The 13,855-nt window shown below is 40.0% G+C and overlaps 1 long non-coding RNA gene across 1 annotated transcript; it reads left to right on the plus strand.

The window, feature by feature from the left end:
• The first annotated feature begins 769 nt into the window (after positions 1-769).
• On the plus strand, positions 770-12,278 carry LOC121291415. The gene is made up of 3 exons (XR_005945998.1): positions 770-897; positions 9,881-9,971; positions 12,226-12,278. It is a non-coding gene; the product is annotated as an uncharacterized LOC121291415 (long non-coding RNA).
• Positions 12,279-13,855: the final 1,577 nt, after the last annotated feature.

A 13,855-nucleotide genomic window follows, 5' to 3' on the forward strand; every position in this document is an offset into this window, starting at 1 on the left:
GCCCAACGTTACCACGAGCCAGTTTACACATTGGCATGTGGGACCCACTCCCACACACCGATGTCAAAATTCTGCCCCATATAATTTACTGCCCCACTCAGTGCAGCCATCCACTGTGGTTTTATGGGACTGTATTCTTGCACCTTAGCCAGAATCATATGAGTTCAATCCCACTCCAATAATTTGGGAGCATAATCCAGGCTGGCAGGGCTGAAGGAGAAATGTGCTATCTTTCAGATGAGATGTTAGACTAAGGTCTTATCTGCCTTTTTGGGTGTGTATAAAAAGTATGAGCCACTGAGATGCTGCATACTTGTACTTAAACTGGCTTATAATAAATAACCCTGTTATCTTAAGAAATTAATTGATCTGGCATGCTGTACATTATGCAAGGAAGAAAGTTGCTTATTTAAAATAGAGATGAGGTGAAATTTTTTCATTCAGGGTCGTGAGTCTTTGGAACTCTCTTTCTGGAAATGTGGTGGAAGCAGAGTCTTTGAATATTTTGAAGGCATAGATTCTCGGTAAGCAAGGGGGTGATAGGTTATCAGGGGTAGGTGGGATGCAGATTTCAGGTTACTATCAGATCTTACTATCTTACTATCAGCCATGATCTTACAAAATGGTGGAGCAGCTCAAGGGGCTGAATGGCCTACTCCTGCTCCTTGTTCGTATGTTTGTAATTTGTGTTTCACTCTCTTTCAGCCTCATCACAAAGGTGGATGACCACTGTTACCTCATTGTGTAAACTACCTTGTGACATCCAGCAAGCCAGTAGCAAAAGTACAACTGTTTGACACAAAAGGCCGCCAAATAGACATGGTCCTGCAGTACACTCGCTCTGTCTTAAAGAAGATTCTCAGTGGGGTTTTAAACTGGTGGAGACTGATGTTGATGGTACTGACTTCCATTACCCTTCCAATTTTTAGCACTTAATATTGTCACAAGATAATTTATTAAAATAGATTTTATCTCCATCTATCTATCTATCTGTCTCTGTTGAGCTAGCCAGTTATTTGCTTATCTCAAGCTGGTAATGCACCTGCATTTATGTGTGCAGAATGCTAATATAGTAATATTACAAAATGTTGTATGTATTTTATTGAAATGCAGATAGAAATGTGTTTCATTAAATAGCAGATACATAACATGACCTCAAGCGATTGTCTAACTCAGTTCCCTCTACACCTGATACGAATTGAAAGTCCTCCAGGGAACTATACTGGGTCCTCAGTTTTTCACTATATTTGTAGATGACTTGGAAGAAGGTATGGAGAGCTGTATCACTAAGTTTGCTAACAGTACTCAGTTAGGTGGTACAGTAACTATGTAGATGGGTGAGAAAACTTTAATGGGATATTGATGATTAAGCAAGTAGGCAAAACTGTAGCAGATAGAGTTCAATTTGGGAAAGTGTGAGGTCATCCATTTTCAACTTAAGACAAATAGATCATGCTATTTTCCAAACGGCTAGAAACTAGGAATTTTGGAGAGATTTGGATGTCCAAACACAGAAATTACTAAAAGCCAGTGAGCAGGTAAGCACAAAGTAATTAAAAAGGTTAATGAAATGTTTGCTTTTTTCTCAAAAGGACTGGATTACAAAGGAGTGGAGATTATGTTCCAGCTGTAGAGAGCTCTAGTTAAACTCCATCTGGAGCACTGTATTCAGTATTGGGCACTGTATCTTCGGAAGGGTATATTGACCTTGGAGCAGATGCAGTGCATATTCATCAGAATGATACCTCGACAGATTGCATAGACTGGGCTTGTGTTCCCTTGAATTTATAAGATTAATGGCCGATCGAATTGAAGCATTTAATCAAAATAGTTGATAGGAATAGAGAGGAACATTTTCCTCTGGTGGGGAAGTTCAGAACAGGGGGGCATAACCTTATGATCAACATTAAGTTGTTCTGGGATGATGTCAAAAAGCATTTCTGCACATATAAGACAGAATTTTCCCCCCGTTGGGGGGAAGTTGATGGGCGGGCGCGTGCAGGCGTGCTTCCAATCAGCGCCCCTGATCGGAGGCACGGCGCCATTTTATGTGGGTGGACCAATTAAAGCCTGCCCAGCGTGATGTCCGCAGGGAAGCGCTATGCGCTCCCTGTGCGGGCGGGGGGGGGGGGGTGGTGGAATCCCTAAACTCGAAAGTGCACTGTTTCGCGCATGCGCACGAAAGAGCACAATCATCTCCCTGAGGCTAAGTGCAGACTCAGGGAGATCGCCTCTACTTTCAAAAATATTAAAAATAGAAAAAAAAAATTCCCTTACATGTCCCCTTATGTGATACTGTCACATGAGTTGGGACATGTTCATAATTTTCAAAAAAACTTTATTAAAATTTTTAAAACCCTACCTGAAACTTCATCCCGCCCATGGATGAGGTTTCATGTCTTTTCTACCTCCCCCTGAGGCTCCTGGCCTGCCCGCCAACCTTAAGGTTGGAGGGCACGTCCACTAATGACTTTAATTGATCTGCCAATGGCCTCAATTGGCCATTGACAGGTCAGCGGGCGTGCAGCTGATTTTGCTGAGCCCCCGCCTACCTGAAAATTTAAATGGAGCGGGGTGACGTCGGGAGTTCCCCACGACATCATTCCATGTCGTTTTACGTGTCAGCAAGCGGCCCCCGCCCCCACTCACTGACAGTAAAATCCTGCCCGTAGGGGAGTGGAAATCTTGAACTTTTCCTTCCAAAAAGCTGAGATGGATAGATTTTTGTTAGGTCAGGGTATTAAAAGGTATAGAACTAAGGTGGGTAGGATGGGTTAGTTCACAGAACAGCCACGGTCTAATTGAATGGCAGAACAAGCTTGAGGGGTTGAATAGCCTACTCCTGTTCCCTTTGAATGTCTTTAACTGTTAATTCTCTTCCACCATACACACAGCCCAAACTGCACTTAACCAGATTTAGGATTGAGCCTTTTTCCTACTTGACAGCAGCAGTAAGTATTATTTTCTCTTGATAAGGCAGGTTAATGTAAATTAATAATTGTGTTGAGCATTTTACATTTTATAACTTGCGGTTAGATGGTAATGATAAAGATCAAAAGAAGCGAGCATCTCCTCATTGACATTGTGATGTGAATGACCTGGCAACAAGGTCACCAACTATTCACTCAGTTTGAGCTGTCTGTCACAGCACAGTCCATTAGGACTTCAACCAATTTACAGGGGGTGGAATGTGTGGGTGGTGGGGTTCTCAGTTGAAACATCTCAAAATTGTTGCTGTGCAAGCTCCTTCAATGGTAATGTGTGTAGACATATTGTGTGTAGATGTAGATATATTGTGTGGTACTGTGTATCAAACAAAACAGATGGACTGGGTGGAAGAGAGCTACTGGTATCTATAGAATGACACCCTGACAAGTGTCAACAACCTTCCGCAGACAGGTGAAAAAATGATGATTGACATCTGAGATGGTCAATGAGCATAACCTGGGCACAGGGAAGGGAAGAGGCAAGAAATTCAAGAAATAAGGACATCAATTAAGAACATAAGACAAAGAGGCAGGAGTAGGCCTTCGAGCCTGCCCACCATTAAATAAATCTTCTATCTCAGCTCTACTTTCTTGCCCTATTCCCATAATTCTTAATTTCCTCAGTAACCAAAAATCTATTGACCTCTTGAAGTATCAACGTAAACCATTCTCTTGCAAATGTTTGCATTTACTTGTTTCACTTCAGACAATAGCCATTGTTTTAAATTGCTAATGCCTGCACCAATGGAAATAGAGAACTTTCCTATTTCTGAAACAAGTTAATGTGGCTCCCCATTGAGTTTTGTCTGGTAACACATCAGTGAAGTGAAATGTATCTTAGTTTTGACAGGAATCTGTGTTTACTTAAATAGAACAGAAGATGTAATATTATGCATCGTCTCAAAGCATAGTACAAACACAGATTCTAATAATGAAAAGCAATGTCAGATGCTAACTGGGTATAATTGGTCTTTGTTTGCATTTGTCACTAAGATAACTATCTGGAATTTCCCTAGACTTATGGCTCTGAGACCTAACACATTAAAAAGTGAAGGACCATAAAACACAATGATAGAATTGTTTAAAATTATGGAAAGACAGGGTAAGTAGAAGCAGCCTTTTTCCAGCATTTGAGTGGTCGAGGACAAGAGACAATTACGCTTCAGATTAAATATAAGAAATTTAGAGCAGCGAGAGGAGAAACTTCTTCACACAGGGAGGTTGAGAATTCAATTCCAGGGTCATTAGTTGACACAGAAACTTTATCCACATTCAGAATTAGATTGTATTGATGGTTGAAGAAAAAGATGAAATAGACATATGGGCACAGGCCAGGTAGATGTGATTAAGAGTATTTTCTTGTGTGGAGGGTAAATGCTAATGGAGACTGGTTGGGCTGAATTGGCTGTCTCTGTGCTCTAACTTCTGTGTATGAAATAATTCTTTCTGAACCCTAACATTCAGTCAACCACAACGTAAAACTTGCATCACATGCATCACATCACAATTCGATTCAGCTCATCCTGAGTCTGAAAGAGGACGAGAGGTTGAACACAGGTAGAATTTGCCAATCCAGGGACTCTGTTATTGTCCAGAATCATTACTTGAAATAGGTAAGGACTCTATGGTCTCTGCCCATTATATTTAACTTAAATATTTATGCTCATAAGATTTGTCAGATTACTTTATGCATCACAGTTCCATTGAACTGTACATAAATAGTTACTGTAGCTGCAAATTTTCTGGTCTGCTTTAATATTCTTTCATTTCTGACGGTAGTGTGAAATATTGCACATCACTAATCCAGTAATCAGAGTGCCACAGAAAGTAATTTTTGGGGTCATTGAATCCTACAAGAGCTGATTACTGAAATAATGCAACTTTCAGACTGTAGAGTCATGATTTAATTATGGCAACTGCTAAGAAATGGCTAAAAGAGGAGATGGCTCCATAAAATACCCCAAATTTATAACAAATAGCAAAAATTCATGTACAAATGCTTTTTGAAAAAATTGTGAATGTGGTTTCCTCCTTGTAAAAGATTTTATTATGACACCTGAGGACACTTATTTTGCATGTTTCATCTGAATATGAAACCTCAATAATATACGAAAGCTACCAAGAATAAAACACGACTAGCCAAAATTAACTGAGATCTTTTAGGACTAAACAGCCATGTGACACTGTCACTAGTTTTTAAACAGTTTAAATAGATGTTGTCACTAAAAATAGTAGAAGAAAAACTATTTTTTACAACATTAACTCTGAACATTTCTGATGTCAATAACTCAATGTCATGTTTTACTCAGCAAGCAATGAATCAAAGGCAAGGACATGTGCCTTATAGATCAGTAAAGGACAAGAAATGCTTCCCTAGTCTAGCATCCAACTGTTTTGGAAACCCCGAGCACTATATCCCTAGTGAGTTTGTTGCGGATATTGCAGTACCTTTTTTCTTTAGCCAGAATATAGCTTCTGCCATCTATCCTAACTTTATAATTCATGGTTTATATTTATGACCTTTGGTTCAATATTTAAAAAGAAATATGGAAGATTTGCCTTTTCTAAGCCATTTAACATTTTCTAAATAACATTTTATACATACTTTACATTGGTTAGTTGAGGGAAGATGAATTTATTTTCTGAGGAACTGATTAAGATGTAAATATTTACCAAACCTGACCCACCCATCAATGAAATGACATCAATGGAGACTAATATTGGGCTGGTGTAAAACGAGTATTTTTGTGGGTTTCCTTCCCAGTGAGTTAAGTTACAATTGCTCCATTGTGTGTATTCAATTTCTCATTTGAATATTGGATTTTAATTGCACTCGGGAGCTCTGGATTATGATTCTAATTGGTGAACAACAGCTCTGCCAGTTGATCTGTGACAAGCCACTTAGTTAGAGAAGCTGCACATCTTACAACAAGAATTGAATTGTGTTGTAAGAGCTGGATTTAGAACTGCAGATGTTGCATAAACATAATGCACCTAAAATGAAGTCCGAATATTCGGTCCTAATACTTTATTCGTCTAATGGCTAATGGCTGTACAGACTTCAGCAAAAGAGACCACTTTCCTTGGCCATTGCTGTAGAAGTGTGCTACAACTGTAGCATTTGCATCTCCTTTTCCACTGATTATAGAAGCATGATACAACTGCTCAGTTTTATTGCTGAAAAAAAGACATGTCCAAGCTTTTCATCTTGCACTCATCAGGACACTTCAGAAGAATACCAATATAAGGGGAAAACAACAATTTGTACTGTATGTGAAGAGAGTGCTGATTGGTTGGTAAGTGGACTCTGATTGGTATTGGCGTTTCCATGGAGAATGTACCAGTGATGGTGACTGACAGTTAACTGCCAAGCATTGTTTGAAATTTAAACCAGGCAGCTTGACTCTAATTGGTCAAGGTATTGCCCTGAGGAATGTGTCAGCGAATGGCTGTCACTTATTCTGTTTAGCTGAAACAGGTGCAATGCATGAACATGTTCTTGATGTCTGCATTAAGAACAAGGCCTTGTGCCTTGATATATGTAGCTTCCAGTACATGCAAATGCTTAATTTTACTGCATTGCTCATTACACAAAGTATAATAAATCATTGACAGGCATGCAGCTTACTCTTTCTTAGCCATCAGTACTTACCCCTTCTCTCCCGTGCACTGTGACTTAGTCAATGCTAGCTCATCAGGCTCACTAACTGCATTATCTGGAGCGTTAGAAGGTGTGAAGTTCAAGCCTTTAGTGAGAGGCTGCCATCCATTTCTACTCCTGTCAATACTCTCAGACCTACATATGGCAAACAAGGAACAAACGTGAGAGCGTAGGCTCCAGAACATATCTTCAGCTAGAGCTTGTACTACACTTTGCTAAGTGTGTTATGTTTGTGTGGGTACGTGTGGCAGTAATTCAGAAGCAGGTCAAGATGCAAGGGCCTAAATATTACTTTCCTTGAATGTTATTAAGGTATGTTGCTTTTCCTATCCCTAATGCTCTTGAAAAGATGGATATTCATGACGTAAGGAAGTCACAGGCTTGAAACCTTTGAACCCTCCTTTAGTTCAGGGTAGCTTCCTTACATGTACAATCTTAATGTGTTAGCAAAGAGCAGACTTGACATCTTGTAACTTAAAGGAACATGTACACTGGTTCAGATATGTGCCCAACCTGCAGATTATAGTTAGTTTATGCACAAAGCCTTTGAAGATATGTCACAACTGTAAGTTGTAACTTCTATTTATGCCCAGCTGGACTATATATTATAAGCAATGAGAGAGCTATAAGATTGAGGGAGCATTTGCAGTAAATATGTAACAGATTCATGGGTAAGACTTTATGGCATGCAGACTTGGGCTATCTGCCGAAAATTGTATGCTTGGATAGTCCTAACATAACGGCTTCCTTAAGGTATGTCATCCTATGCGTCTGATTCCCAGTCCTTTGGAAAGAGTTGAGTCTTGGCCATCTTCTGCCTGGTGTGCTGTGCTTTCATGTGGAATGGCAAACAGGACAATCCTCAGCAACTCCATTTTGCCAATCATTAAACAGGAGATTCTGATGCTGCACTCTGCTGCCATTCACTCACCTGCTGACTCAGTTTCCTGGTTTCGTGTATGTTTACCCATAGATTTTTCAGCCATTTTGATTTTTTCCCTTTTGAAAGGATTTGGAGAGGCTAAAAAATGACGTTTAAATCTTTGGGGGGAATTTTCCGCTTCTGTTGGTGTCGGGCGTGTTTGGCGGCATGAGCGGACAATATGGCGAGGTCAAAAATTGGTTTTACACCGTTGTGAAACCAATTAGCAATTGTCCGTGGTACCCATCAATGGCAGGCCGCATTTCCCACTGCTGTACTTCAGAAACCTAATTTCAATACTTCAGCATCTCATTATAAGCCCTGCTCACCGGAACCATCCCCCCCACACTGGATCATCTGGGCACATCAGCGTTTCACAACTGTACATAAGTGAGGTGCACTGAGCGAGCTGCACTTCATTTGGGACTTCGAGGTTTATTTGGCTACCTTGTTTCGGGCAGCACTCGCGGTCATCGGTGCCAGGCTTCGCAGGCAGCACCACATCACTTTTAGGGGGGCTCATGGGCAGACCTCCACCTACCAGACCAGCCAAAAGGCAGGGGTAGCTTTTCAATGGCTGGAGGGCTAGGGCTCGCTTGGGGAAGGGGGGAGAAGTGAGGAAAGAGGCTGCAGGATGAGGGCTGTATTGGGGAAGGGGGTATCCCAAGGTGTGTGTGGGGGCACATGTTGATCTGTGCAAGTGGCCTCAAGATGGCGATGGCTGAGGAAGCAGTCTCCAGAGGAGATGAGGCCAGATGGAGATGTGATGGTGTGTGTGAGAGGGTGAGTGGTGCTGTCCCTTGAGCTGGCAGTGAGTGAGATACCAGTGAATATGTGATGGGCTTGTGAGTGTGTGAGTTTAGAGTGATAAGATGGTTGCCTTACCCTGGTGGCACAGATGAGATCATTCATCCAGTTTCTGCACTGGATGGCCAAGCTCTTCTATGCAGCATTGGCACTGACCACCACTGCCACCACCTTCTAATGTGCATTGCCTGCCCTCCTCCTTCCTTCTATTTTTTTCTCCCTTCTCTCCACTCCTTCTTTAACACTGAGACAAAACTTAAACCTTTTGCTTATTGACTGATCTGTGTTAACTTATATTCTCCAGTATTCTGAAAGCAATTTACAATTCATGAGATTTTGACAGAATGCCAAATAATTCTTCCCTTGTTGGAATAGAACTGCAAATTTACAATAATATTCCAAAAAGCTCAAGATTGCCTGGTAACAGCACACTGTTAATGCTAACAATAATAAGGGAATTCAGGCATATCCTGTGTCTTGTCTGATGGTGAGTAGTTAAAGTATGTACATTGGAATTTAAAACCAATTAGAGACATTGTCTGTAATGGAAACACATAATTCATTCTACAATTAATAGAATAGATAATGACAAAATTAATATAGCAAGAATTTGCTTTTTAAAAGTCACTTATTTAACCGACATATACTGCAGTGCAATCAACTGAACAAACAGAGCAAGATATGTTTTCAATTTGAGTTCAGTGGCATAATTTACAGTCACACCCTATTAAATAGTGTACAAGCCAGTTTAAAAGCATGCTTTTCATCTCAATCTAATCCGCTGAACAGTTCCACACTGCATACTACTGCACAATATTATTCCTGTTTCTTTAATGTAACACAGGTATCATTTCATGTCATCAGATTGGCTTTATAAATCATCTATCTACTTCATGTTCAATCTCAAAGTTACACACGCTAATAATTTTGAAGTGACAAGGAAGTCTTCATATGTTGATTGCTTTTAACAAACAAAAGCAGATCTAGCACTGGGATATTTTGCATAAACTAAGATATGTTTAATCAGGTAGCATACCTGTATAAAAGCAAAATACTGTGGATGGTGGAAATCTGAAATAAACAGAAAATGCTGGAAAACCTCAGCAGGTCTGACAGCATCTGTCGAGAGAGAAACAGAGTTAACATTTTGAGTCCGTATGACTCTGTTTCAGGGATAAAGAGAAGTAGAATGGTTGTAAATCAGATGAGTTTAGATTTTAATGAAGAAATAGTAATCCATCTTGGATTTACACCTTTTAAATGTGTGCATATGTAGACATAAGGAGCAGAAAATAAATAATAGAAGAACATATAACAGAAATTCTTTCAGAACTCAGCTTAAAGAAAAATTATCTTCCATCTCTTATCAGGCTATAATCTAATGGACAGATCTCTCAATCTCTGAAATGAATGAGGTTTCTTCCTGTGCTCATTGATTGTTGGCATGTGTTGGTGAAAAGTGTTACTCATTGTTTGCATTCTTGACAACTGCTTTGCCTAAAGGTCAAGTTTCAAGAGCCAACTCCAAATGCAGCAACAAGGCAACTATGTGCAAGCCTCACGGTCCCCTTGGAATCTCAGCGTGAACAAACAGGTCTGTTTCTCGTGAGAAAAATACCAACAGAAACCAATAACCCCAGTTAACAAGGTCAACATTAGGTTTGCTGGGACTAACAACCTTTCCATGTTCTTTGACATCAGGTCACATTAGACTTTGTTGCAGAATAGATCCTGAAGTGAGGAGTTGAAAGTGGAGCTACTGTCAATTGAATCCATTTATTACTTTTAACAATCTGCAGCATTAACTCTAACAGTTAAAAGCAAAATCTAAAGACAATTTAGAGGCTGCATACTGGCACAAGGACCCCCAAAGGGAGCACGAGCCATAGAATTGGCACTTTAGACCTATTTCTGATCCACACTCTCATGAACATGTCCTCCCAGCTGGGAGAACAAGTTCAGCTATTTTACTTAAAATGTCAAGATTTCAACCTCACGGTGCAAAAGCAAAATACTGCGGATGCTGGAAATCTGAAATGTAAGCAGAAAATGCTAGAAACACTCAGTGGGTCACATAGCATCTGTGGAGGAAGGAACAGAGTCACATATGCTGCCTGACCTGCGGAGTATTTACAGCATATTCTGCTCACATATATAAAGTTTGATAGATAATTGATCCCTTCCTTCCTGTGGGGCTCGTATGCAGCCTGTTTGTTGCCTTCCCATGACAGCACGTAGTGTTACAATGTTAATCATTTGAAATTCTTGAACGTTACTTTTAAAAATATAGCTTCGCATTGCTTGTTTCATATGCTGTATTCTGAGAAGGGCAAAACTTTTATATCCATCACCATTAGTATTCAGGCATACATGTATTTGTACATATTATTAAATCTCCGCTTCATGTATAGTGATCCCTTGCTATCAGGCCACAGTTCCAACAAAAGACTGAGTCTGCATATAGAAAGCACATTTCGCATTTTCAAAGTCCTTAAAAGCCAATGAGGCATGTTCTAAATTAATTTACTGTTATAAAGTAGGAAAACGTGGCCAGCAATTTGTGCACAGCAAGTTCCCACAAATAGCAAATGAGAGAAACGACCAGATGACCTGTTTTGAGTGGTGTTTGGTTGGAGGGGAAGTGTTGGCCTGGATACTGGAAGGAATGACCCAGGATCTTTAACATCCACCAGACAGGACCTTGGTTTAATGCCTCAGCTGAAAGATAGAACCTCTGGCTGTGCAGCACTCCCTCTGTAGCAAACTTGAGTGTCTTTTTTTATATACTCGTTCATGGGAAGTGGAGGTATCTGGCAAGGCCAGCATTTATTGCCCATCCCTAATTGCCCTTGAGAAGGTGGTGGTGAGTGCCTTCTTGAACTACTGCAGTCTGGATAGGATTTAATCCTGCAATTCATAGATGTTGCATGAATTAATCTATTAATATACTGAGGCCACATGTTAGAAACCACACTGCACAAAACATAATATGATAAGGATGACCTGCCCAATGTCTGTAAAACCTGTATGAATAATTTCAAACCATTGTCTATCAAAATATATAGTTGGACAATGAGCTTAGTGCAACATTACTTGCATTGTCTATCAGGACCAATATTGTTTCTTTTCTATTCATTCATGGAATATGGGCATCACTGGCAAGGCCCTCTTTTTTGGTCCTTACCTAATTGTCTTTAAGAAGATTGTGGTGAGCCACCTTCTTAACTACAACTAAATTGCTGGCTTGCTACACCATTTCAGAGGGCAACTAAGAGCCAATCTCTGTGGGTCTGGAGTCACATATAGGCCAGATGAGGTAAGGATGGCAGATTACCTTTCCAAAAGGACATTAGTGAGCCAGATGGGTTTTTATGACAATCTGATTGTTTTACAAATTATTTAATTAATTGAATTTAAATTCTATTGTGGTGAGATTTGTATTAACCAGTGTGTCCATCTAATTACTAAAGTAAAATACTACAGCTACTAGAAAGCTGAACTAAAAACATAAAATGTTGGAAAGACTCAACAAGTCAGGCAGTGTCCATGGAGAGAAACAGAGTTAACATCTCAAGTCAAATCATAGCTGAGGGACCTTGAAACATTAACTCTGTTTCTCTCCATAGATGCTGCCTGACCAGCTGAGCACTTCCATCATTTTCTGTTTTTTTCTCTGGATCATTAGCCCAGGCCTCTAGCCCAGTACATAACCACTAGCTACCATTAGTCCAGTACATAACCACTAGCTACCATTAGTCCAGTACATAACCACTAGCTACCATACCCACTGCCTCGTTGCTTTTGCCAGTCTCTTCCCTTCACTTATGTTTGATTTAATGTATCTACAGATGGGGTGATTCCGGAGTTCATTAGTCTGCAAGAGGAGTGTAAAGAGTCAAGGAAGAGAATTGTGAGGATTGAAAATGACATTGAGTATATTAGATCAGAACTAGCCAAACTGCAGATGGAGTGGGAATACAGGCAGCACCACTTACTGACAGAGTGGAGTGACTGCAAGGAACAGGTAAACAAACCATTTCTCCTCTCCTCCTTTAAACATTTTTCCTTCAATTGAAAGTTATAATCAACATTAATGGCCAATGAAACACAGATATGGTAGTCTGTCAGATGTGCATATGCGATGGGTAACAGTGAGTGAACTTCATCATACTCTGAACTAGCAATTTGCAATTCTTCCCTCCGCATACATTTCATCTACGTCCACAAACATGGACCCACACAACTCCTCATCTACAACAAAAACAGAATTACCTGGAAAAACTCAGCAGGTCTGGCAGCATCGGCGGAGAAGAAAAGAGTTGACGTTTCGAGTCCTCATGACCCTCCTCATCTACATATGTATACACACACAAGCCACACACCTCACACAGATTCTCCCTCTCCTACACACATTGCATGCAGATCTCAAATGCTATCACTAAGAGCATAAATTTTCCCAAAGGGTCGGTGTCCTCTCAGTGGTTGGAAACTTGTGTGGTTAAAATGCGTAGCTGGCCAGTGGGACCTCTGCTTTGATTTTAAGGGCAACAGGTCATGAGTAAGCTGCCGCCGGGGTTGCTGTCCAGTGTAGGATGTCCACCCATTCCCAAGAGCGACTGGTTGACCAGAGGGTCAGCAGCCTCACCAGCGCCATCAGGAATGGTGGCCACTGCTGAGGAAGTCAGCGGTCCTGTAGCCTACACCAGTTAGGCTAAAGACATTTTTTAAAAAACATAAAAATTATATGGTGGTGTAACAACTCGTATCGTGAGTTGGAGAATTGTTGTTTTAGAACAATAATAGTGTTAGCAACTTAGTGTGATGGGGGAAGTGTTACAGAAAGCATGCATAAAAATATAGGAACAGGAATAGGCCATTTAGCCCCGCAAGCCTATTCTATCATTCAGTTAGATCATGGTTGACCTAAACCTTAACTCCAATTATGCATCTTGGTTACACATCCCTTATCTAATAAAAATTAATCAATCTCAGTGCCATAATATGCAAAGCTTTTAGTAGAGAATGGACATTTTATTCTACTATTTATTTGCCAGCTGCAGTTATTACATGGAGTGGTATTAGCCAGCTTTAAGCTGATGATGTGTGACAGATTTCACACTTAAGCTTTACAAATTAAAGATTTAAAAAAAGTGCACTGGAAATTTCAAATTAAAATTGGAACTGCTAGAAATTTAGATCAATTAGCATTTAAAAGGAAAAGATTACTTAATATTTCTAGTGATAAATGATCTCTATCACATCTCACCCAAATCATTTATCAATCTTTTTCTTCCAAATGCTGAATGACCTTTTTTTTCTGCCTTTATTAATAATGATGTGATGGTATGATCCAATAAACATTACATTAAGAATAGTGGATTACTAGGAAATAACAAAAGAAAGCTGATAGTAAAACTAACAAAAATCTGCTGTTACTAATTGTATTCTTCAGATATGTGTTGAATGCAGTGAGCAGAC

Source organism: Carcharodon carcharias, chromosome 19 (genome assembly GCF_017639515.1).
Source record: "Carcharodon carcharias isolate sCarCar2 chromosome 19, sCarCar2.pri, whole genome shotgun sequence".
Taxonomy (NCBI): Eukaryota; Metazoa; Chordata; class Chondrichthyes; order Lamniformes; family Lamnidae; genus Carcharodon; species Carcharodon carcharias.